The following is a 9,997-nucleotide window of genomic DNA, read 5'->3' as shown; positions in this document are numbered from 1 at the left end:
GAATGAACCACCCAGTGAGATGGCAGCTGGCAAATCAACGGTATACAAGTAGAAAAGGAATAAGCAATTTTCAGATGTCATTGCACATTGTCGAACTAAGCTCTATGAACCATTTGGCCTAACAGACTGTACATGCTGAGAACCTGTCATTAAATAGACCCTTTCCTAGTCCCTCTTGCTGCAACTATGCCGCAATAGGGTACTTAGACAGTATGGGTAAATGATAGACCTGGGGCATTCCCATGCAGAATGCACCCATAGGATGACAGGTTTCATAGACAAAACACGATGGAGAATTATAAGGTACCCGAGAAAAGCAATCACCTACAGTATATGAACCTCAATTACCTTGACAAATACAGGACCTTGAAAAGGCTACAATTACAATGACAGATACTCAACGTCAACAGAACAGGGAGGCTCATTCACATTCTATAAAGAATAATGTAATCTTATTATTTGTATTTTAACTTTATACAAAAAAGGAAACGGTAATAGGAATAAAGCAAAAATAAACCTACTAAATTACTCGTCCCAAAACAGTTACATTCCAGGCATGCCACTGGTAAGAATGTGTATTTGTCCGCTGAACTTTCAAGTCTTCGCATTGGCAACTATAAATAATGTGGTGCCTTTGATAAGGAAGGTTTAGTTTCTCTTTATATTTAAACCCAAAGGAAAAGGGTAAGAAAGAGGTATTAGTTTGCATAAGAGAGGGCTTTGAATATTTGACCTTACCACAAAATTAACCTTAGACTGCATTAAAGACATTTGACTATGATAGGGACATTAGATTGTGAGTCCCTTTTAGGGACAGCTAGTGACATGACTATGGACTTTGTATAGCGCTGCGTAATATGTCCTCGCTATATATTTTGGATAAAGTGGGGAAAATGTTCCAATAGGGACAGATGATCAGGTGACAACTATATAGGATGAAAATATGGAGGGATTCCTGTTGCATTTATAGGACAATAAGTGAAGGGGAACATCCTTTGCTTTGTACAGAAAGCAAAAAATAACAATGTGGGTGTGGGTTTTTAACTTTTCCTTTCAATATAGAAAACAAAAAAAAAAAAAAAGTCTAGACATACCCTTTAAGATGTATGTAGTTGTTATGGTTAATGGACCTTCATATCTAATCTCCAGTCTGTGCAAATTATTAAAAAAAAACTGTTCGTATAATAACAAGCAGAAACTAACTCTGTGTAAAGTTTAACTTATCTTGGAAATATTTTTCTTTTAGACTAACAGGTGCTCATGCAAATGAGTTACACCCATTATTGTAAAAGAATAATTACATCTGTAGAACAGCTTGAATATGAAACCACAAGGGTACAATACACAAGAAAATTTGAAGGTCACTAAGTAATTAGGCCAGGGACCCTGCCCCAGAAGCTTCCATCTATGGAATCATTGTTTTACCACAAACAGCAGCCTAATCTTAACCAAAATATTTACTGCATGATCCTAAAGTAAAGAAATATATCATTTCTACTGAATTTACCCTGTAAAAGTCTATAGTCAAAATATTTCAGATACATCTGGGTTGATTTTACATATACAAAGTGACCGATTCAACTGGCTCATAAATAAATTAAATTTACATTCGGATTTTCCTCTAGAATCTGCCAGAACTCACTGTATATGACACCACTGCTCCTGGGACTGAATTTACAAAACGAAACATCATTTTCAGCAACTGAAATTCACAAGAGAGCTGCGATCACTCCTCTATCAGAGACGAATAATGATGGTAACAACATAGCCTTGTTTTGTGAAATATAGATTGGAATATGAAACTGGAGATACCCGAATAAACTATTTTTACAAAAAAGCACATATGCCAAGTAGTAATACGGAAGCCAACCATTTCATTAAAAGACTCCTTGCCTTTGAAATATATACTCAGTTATATAATCATAGAAACCTGAAAACATAAATTAGTGGCCTTTTTAATCTGGCAAATCAATGTCTTACTTCTATATAAATGGTTTTTGTACAGGTCATGATATTTCACTGATACTTTACATGTATAAGGTAAAGTAAAAGGTTTTTATTTCATATTTGTATATATTATTGCTTAGAACGAAATTACATCTAGTAAAACACGATACACAATAATATACTACAATACAAAATGGTCTCCCAACTGCTTATTGCACATGTAGTTATCTTACCTGCATCTAGACCAAAGCAATATAATCAGTAATTAAAAAAATGTCCCCTTACTTCCAATACATTAGTGATGGTAGCAGCCATTGTGCACAGTTAGGTCATATCCTGTTCAGAGGAATACAAGTAGGAAAGTGAGTCGATTACGGTCAGTTATCTGTCAGTCAGTTTGGTTTGTTTCCCCAGCAATTATGACCTGCTGTCCAATATAAGAGAATCACAGCAGAAAGTCAATTTCAGCATAGGCCAGTTTAACCATTTTACGTACTTATGGGTTTAACATGGATTCTACCCACCCCCCGTTTTCTTTTTCTTTTCTTCCTCTTTGCTTCTTTCTTTCTCTTTTTCTCCTTCTTTGCCTGTTCTACTGTTGTCAAAAAAATATTTACTTATTTTGTACTGTCCGGGTAATTTAATATAATTTAATTTTTCTAAATTCCTGTTGCAATGCTATACCCGGCAATGTTATATCTCTAGAATGTCCTGTTCTATTGCTTTTTCAAGATCTTCTGGTTAAATGAGGACAAGTCTTTCCATTCATCCTCTTTAGTGCTCTGTGATTGGCTGAGGAAAGGTAAACCCTGATGACAGCTCAAGCGTCATTAGCATTTTCCTTTTCCTAGCCAAGCACAGAGCACTAGAGGTGAATGAATGGGGGGACTTGTCCCCTTTTAGCCTCCAGTGCCCGGGGATCCCGTTGTACTCCTGTGTTCTTGGACAGAGAATCTCTATCCAAGAACACATACTATAGTTACATACACTAAGGCTGCAAGAGCAATCAGGGGAGCGGAGCTGTTAGCTCCGCTCCCGATTGCTCTTGCAGTTTTACACAAGCCCGAAAAAAAAACAGAATTTTCCCTCCACCGACTTTAATGGTGTTCAAATTCAACGTTCGATCACCTGAACAATATCGCCCTATTCGATCGAATACCGTAGCTGTCGAATCGAATAGTGAGATATTCGACCAACACTAGTTGTGTGAGACTTTCCCCACCTTATAGATCGCAAGCTCTTCGGGGCTGGGTCCTCTCCTGTGTCTGTACTCTGAATAAATGCACATAAACTAAATGTTTGATAAAAGCCTTGAAACAAAGAATTCCCCAGGATTCTTAATTTGGGTCCTCTCGGCCTCCTTTTTTTTTGCATCTGTCCATCATTTGCAACCCCTTTTTAATGTACATCAATACATAATATGTTTAATAATAACAAGAGGGGATTTAACGTTAGTATCTGGGACTTAAAAGTTTTTAAATAGGATGTGACAATACTAATTTGTTAATATAATAGTAAAGTATAATATAATAAAGTTTTTTTTACATGTAGTATACATGTGTGATTTGTCAGAAAAATAAGCTAAATTCATTAGCAAAGGAACAATTAAAAATATGCATTGGAAAAAACACAGATTTGTAAACAGAAGCAGACTTTCAGTGGGTGACTAAACCAGTGACGTCACAGGCACAAAGAGTTGGAAAAGCTGCAGATGGTGTTGCTATTATGCAACTTTAAAGACATTAAATAATTAGAGTGGGCACATGTTCAAACTTTAACAGGTAGAACAAACTGACAATCTCACTTTGGCTCTTCAAATGTATTCTGTGTACATTGCTCTGCACTTAGATCCAGGTATACAGAATTTTTTCTTTTAACGCAGGAAATGTAAAAAGAACTTGGAGCTATTTATACAGCCCAGCTGATATTTTCTTCACTTCTGTCAGTGAAAACAGCATTGGACTTTTTTTTTCTTTACTGGAGAAAAAATACTGTGAGAACCCAGAGGGAGGCGTGGGTGGGAAGCATTCTTCAGACCAAAGGAAATAACAGTGTGGGAGGACACTACTCATAATTCTGATTCCATAAAAAAACACATGTAGATGCTCTTCTTTTTCCAGAACATGAAATTTATATATAATTTGCCAATTTTAGATTTATAGAGCAGGAACTGGGCTCTCTTGTCACTTAGGTATCAGACAGTCAGTTTCTAGCATGCTCTGTTTTTAAGGTGTCTCAGGTGCAAGAAATACAAATTCTCATATTGTTTCATTTCAAAGGCATTTTAGTGTATGTGATTGGTTAATGAACAGACCCAGCTGCAATTCTCCAATGGACATATAACTAGATATTGCCTTTTCACATTATAATACAATATATATATATATATACACACACACACACACATATATATATATGCATATACATACACACAGGTAACATAACTGGACAAAATATATTTGCATGCAGACAACTTTCACACCATAAAAGAGGAGACAAAATGAATGACAGAACAGAAAGCAAGTAGTAAAAATTGACTGTATGACAAGACAAATAGAGGCAAGAGGACTATAGGATGCTTGCAGTCCCATCAGACAAGAAATTAGGTGGCATTAAAATATCAGCAGGAGCTTCTAATTAGTGTTGTCTGGAAATTTCATTATGCAGGGAAATTGGACTTATCAAAGGAATGCAAAAAATATGTAAAGCTAAAGTTCAGCTTAACATTTTCACCTTTAAAATGTGGTGTGTTTTTGTTTATTTTTAAAGGTTTATTCTAATCAAAAAGTTATATTTTATGTTTATATCGTTACATAGAAAGTGATTGAAAATCAATTTAAAATATAAAAAAATGCTGAAACACATCTTTTATTTCTACTGTGATCTACATTTTTTCAGTGACAACATCTTTTCCAAATTCTTCTGGGTTTAACAAACAGATGGAAAGTAAGGTAAATCCTTTGAATTGGGGTCACAAGCAAAAAGATCAAACATCAAAAAAAAACATCAAACTAATGATTTGCTCTATTTAGGTTTCAGTGTCTTTTGGGTAAAAACCACAACCAACACACACACATCCCAGTTTATCCAACTATAGGTAACAGACGCAGATAGTATTTCCATAGTTTAATAGCCATAAAGAAACCTAATAAATTAAAAGTAAAATGATTAGCTGGAATATATGCAAGTTGTATAACTTCCTTTATTATCCAGTTTTATATTTTCAAACAAATAAAATACAGGGAATATAAGGGAGGATCTTATTCTATAGTCTTATTGTAAAGTTTGTTTTTGACCTTTTGCTGAAAATGTACAAGATGATTATTGGTGTGGGACATGGTAAGCAAAATAAAAAAGCCTTGCTTCTGATGCCAAGTTGAATTACTAAGTGCTATTTTCACAGATATGTCACACAGTACTGGGAACCCCTTAAGGATGTGTCAGTATTTTACTTCTCAGAGTATTGAAAGGCAACCTGACAGAACAAGGATGCATACTAAGGGCCTTGTAGCAAAGGTCAAGTTGCATTCACAATCTTTAGGTAATGTTTGAATATACAAACAAGGATTACTGGAGTAACACAATGTAAATTAACACATTTATTTATTAAACACATGTAAAAAAAAAGCAATCATTTACGATCAATGTAGGGTATATTATATATTATAAGAATTATAGTCTTAGGCTGGGTACACACGTGCAATAATTGTCGTTGGAAACGATCTGTCATGATCCTTTACAGCACCATTCTGCTCTATGGAGAGGGGACGGGGAGGGTGATGGAGCGACGACCTGCTGTGCGCTCTCCCCCTTCCCTTCGTCGTCCATTGTCCGGCCAGGATGGCCGTTCGGACGATGGGCGCTGTACACATGTCAAATTCTTGTCCGATATCAGCCCAGAGACGATTATCGGACGTGAAACAAAGGACGTGTGAACATAGCCTTAGATTGTAAGCTCTTTTGGGCAGGGTCCACGTCATCTCCTTTGTCGTTGTTTGTATCTGTCATTTGCAACCCTTATTTAATGTAAAGCGCTGCATAGTATGTCGGCACAATATAAATACAGTTTAAAAGAAATTAGAGAGATCATCAGTGTTGGCCGACCCTGTGTTATAGATTATAGACCAAACCATATGGTGACATAATCCATCCTTGTATGTGCACCTACCTAGTGTGTATGAATAATTGTGATTCATTCTCATCACTTATCAAAGAAAATCAGTCTGCTCATACAGAAAAAAAATCTCTATCCTTTTAACTCACCAACTACTCGTCAAGGTAGACATTTTTTTTGCAATCATCTTTTACAGCAAAAATCAACTCATGTAATCAAATTATTATTATGTAATCAAAAAAACAGAAATTTTATTTTGAATATAAAATATAGTGATAATGAGTATCAATTTTTTAAAACGTGATTACATATACATATATATATATATATATATATACACACATACACACATACATACATATACACACACACATATATATTTAAAAATATATCATACGACAAATAGCCTCTATAGGAACACAGAAAGAAATGAACACCTAACTGAAGTTTTCATTCTGAATATCAACAACTAAAACATTGACTGCAGTTTCAATCTGGCTTAGTGATCACTTGGGTATACACCATTTATAGGTAAATCCTAATACAAAATCCTAGATAAGGTTTATCTAAAAATAAAAGTCTTTCTTTATTGAGCTGGATTTGTAACAATTCCTGGAATGCACTCTTCAAAACGCCCAAGGCCATGGTCTGTGGATGGCTGCACAGCATATTATTTTACTATAAATTAGGTCTGTCAGATGCCCAACTTTTGCTTTTATTGGTACTTCAATGTCTCAAAGCTGTAGACTAAGAAAAATGCAACATTTACAGTAGGTCAGCAGTTCTGAATGTTATGGTAACCAAGTCTGTCAGACTTATATTAAAGCAGCAAGCTCTATTTGTTATATACTGCTCATCATGAAATGGCATAGCATGTGACAACAGCAAGGTCCAAATAGGAGCAAACCTGTTAGAAGGAATGCAGCGGTATCATAAACCTAAACAACTCTAGGGCTTCAAAGAACCACTAATCAAACTTAATCATAAGGAGGTCTGGTCTGAAGTTTTAGAACACATACATTTATGGGGCTAAAGTAGTGACCCATACCTGAAATCCTAAATTCACTTTTATTCATAGTCCATGAAAATACATTCCCAAAAATGTGGTTACATGAAAGAAGGAAAAAAACATGAAGGCACCAAACTCAAATTATTACAATGTCCAAAAAGCCTAGTCCTCCTAAAGGATTTCAATCACATATACCTGGCATGACTGAGATCTATCTAATCATAATTTCATTTTGAGAAATTATATACTTGCCTACTAATTAAGAAAATGTAAATGTGGCATTACCCAGGATATTTGACATAAAGGGTGGGAATACTAAGCACTATAAATCATTCCAACACACCTACGGACGCAAGAGGGCTGATTTAACAAAACTCTCCAAGACTGGTGAAGATATTGCACAGTTTACAAAGGCAAGGATTTCGTTATATTGTAGTGGGGTCGATGGATATGCAACCATGCTGGCGCGTTTCGCAGGAAGAACCCAGGCATAGTTGAATATCAACCCACCTTACTACAATTTAAGAAAATCCTTGCCTTTGTAAACTGTGCACTTTTTGTCCTAACGCCCCCTGGCCGATCTGGATCGGCCAGGGAGTGTTAGGAACTACCAGAGCCAGGGGAGCTCCGGTGCCGCCTCTTTGCTGTTGCTCCCCTATTTACCGCGGCCAGCGTTGATTCTTCCGCCGCTGTGGTAAATAGGGAACACTCCCTGAAGGAAAACCCCTCTCCTCCGCAATGCATACGGAGGAGAGGGATTTCACTTCAGGGGGTGTTCCCTGTTGGTGGGCGGAGCCATTAGGGCGGGACTCAGAGTCAGGCCTAGTGTGCTCCAGCCCACCCATGAAATGGCCTATTGGCCATAAAAGTTTGCTGACCCCTGGTCTACAAGGACTGTTTCCCCAGCGTTTAATCTGAGGCTTTTAATGCCCTTGTTTGAAATCCCCATCCATTACAATATATGACATTTTTGTGCACTTAATATGTAAATTAGTTAACGCTGTAAAACGCGATAAAAACTAGGGAAACCACGACATAGGCGTTTTCCAGCTTTTCAAAGGCTTTTCATAGACAGTTCCACTCGAAGTATGAAATCTGTTTTACTGCATAATGGCAACTTCTATGCATCAATTCCAATTGGTCACTCAATAAAACTTAAAAAGAATATGAAAATGTCCAAATGGTCTTACAAAAGCTTTCCTATCTTAAACACCAATGGTCCATATGTGTTGATTTAAAAATGGTAAACTTCCTACTTAGACAGCAAAGTAGATACACAAAGTACCCATATTTCATCTGCTTGTGGGATAGAAGAGCAAAGCAGGATCACTGGAAAAAAGTGACATGGCCTCCAAGGGAAAACTTGAAAAAAGGTGCGGCGAACATCATTAACGAGACTATGGTTGACAAAGAACAAATCCTTCCCCCTCCACTACACATAAAGTTGGGATTAATGAAGCAATTTGTTGGAGCTCTGAACAAGGACGATGATTGCTTCAAATACAATTGTATTCTTCCCTGGATTGAGTACTGAAAAATTAAAAGAAGGAATCTTTGATGGACCCCAGATCCGGAAACTGATAAATGATCCAAATTTCACAAGTTAACACAAATTTCACAATGACCGATACTGAAGCTTCTCCCTGGCACAGCTGTCATGTTTGTCAAGAACTTCCTGGGTAAAGCACAAAATGATGAATTGTTACAAAACTTATACTTTAAAAATTTGGGTGCTACCATCTACTATCTCCATAGCCATTTGCAAAAACTTTCAGAAAACCTTGTGGATTCTAGTGAGGAACAAGGGGAGAGGTTCCATCAAGATATAAAGATGATGGAAGAAAGGTATCAGGCAGATGGGATAGACACATGATGGCAGATTACTGCTGGAGCCTTCAACGTGATTGTCCTGATCATCAGCAGAAAAGGAAATCATACAAACAGAGTTTTTCAATGACTTCTTTGTGATTAGTTCTGTAAATATACTGAATATTAAATATATTGACATGAAGTATTTCAAAAATTTAGTTTTGTACACGTAGGCTTATCTTGTTTAATTTACATGTTTCATTAGTTTTCTATGGGGGTTAATATTGAAGTTATTATTTTAAAAACTACAGCCAATCTAGCACAACCAAAAAAACTAAAATGACTTTATTCTGTTTGGCAAGAAAATCTTTGTTGACCAGTGTTATCAATGTACATCAATGGCAGCTTGTACAATGGGTCCTTTGATCCTTCATCAACTACTATCTGAATTTCTAAAGGTTCTTTTAAAATACTACAGTAGATAGAGTAGGTCATTAGATGTGTTAGTAGAAAAAATAACAAAGTAGTATTCTTTCATTGTTATCGTATGCAGACAATAGAAGGGGCCACAAATAATTTGTACCAGTGCCGTAGCTACAAATTAATTGGTCCCAATGTGAAATTTGGACAACTCCCCACCTTTTTCTGCAACTCTGCATTGCAAAATGATCTAGTTACAGATCTATTGACCCTAGTGCTATTTTTTACAAGGTCCCCACAATTTAGGATAAGCTCTCTCACATCATTAGCCCTCCTTCACATCAGTTCTCCCTCACCATAAGAGTACTCTGTTTTTACATAGATTTCAATGTTCCACATCAATGACAGACATCTGTCAGCACAGACCTCTATCCGTTCATTGGTGGCTCCAATAGGGGACATTACCAGGCCAATTACAGGAGGCCAATGGTAGAAGATCTCCTCTTGCAGCTCTATGTACAACTGTAAATGGTTAGACGGTGGTACTGAACAGGGCCCCTACAAATCCTCTTGTAAGGCCAGGCTTAAATCAAGATCACAGCATCCCATTTCTAGGTCACTTTCTTTGCACCGAATTGAGTACTGAAGAAAACAGATTGCCTATTCCATCATATTTTGAACAATAGGGTAAACATTGG

At 36.6% G+C, this 9,997-nt stretch overlaps 1 protein-coding gene across 1 annotated transcript in view; it reads right to left on the bottom strand.

Annotated features, from left to right (window-relative positions):
* The window catches only part of CNKSR2 (connector enhancer of kinase suppressor of Ras 2), a 157,514-nt gene that overhangs the window by 57,037 nt on the left and 90,480 nt on the right, over window positions 1–9,997 (bottom strand). The window lies entirely within an intron of this gene.

This window comes from Pyxicephalus adspersus, chromosome 1, assembly GCF_032062135.1.
Source record: "Pyxicephalus adspersus chromosome 1, UCB_Pads_2.0, whole genome shotgun sequence".
Lineage (NCBI taxonomy): Eukaryota > Metazoa > Chordata > Amphibia > Anura > Pyxicephalidae > Pyxicephalus > Pyxicephalus adspersus.
The sequence above is the reverse complement of the archived record's forward strand: the minus strand, read 5'-3'. Positions and strand labels throughout refer to the sequence as shown.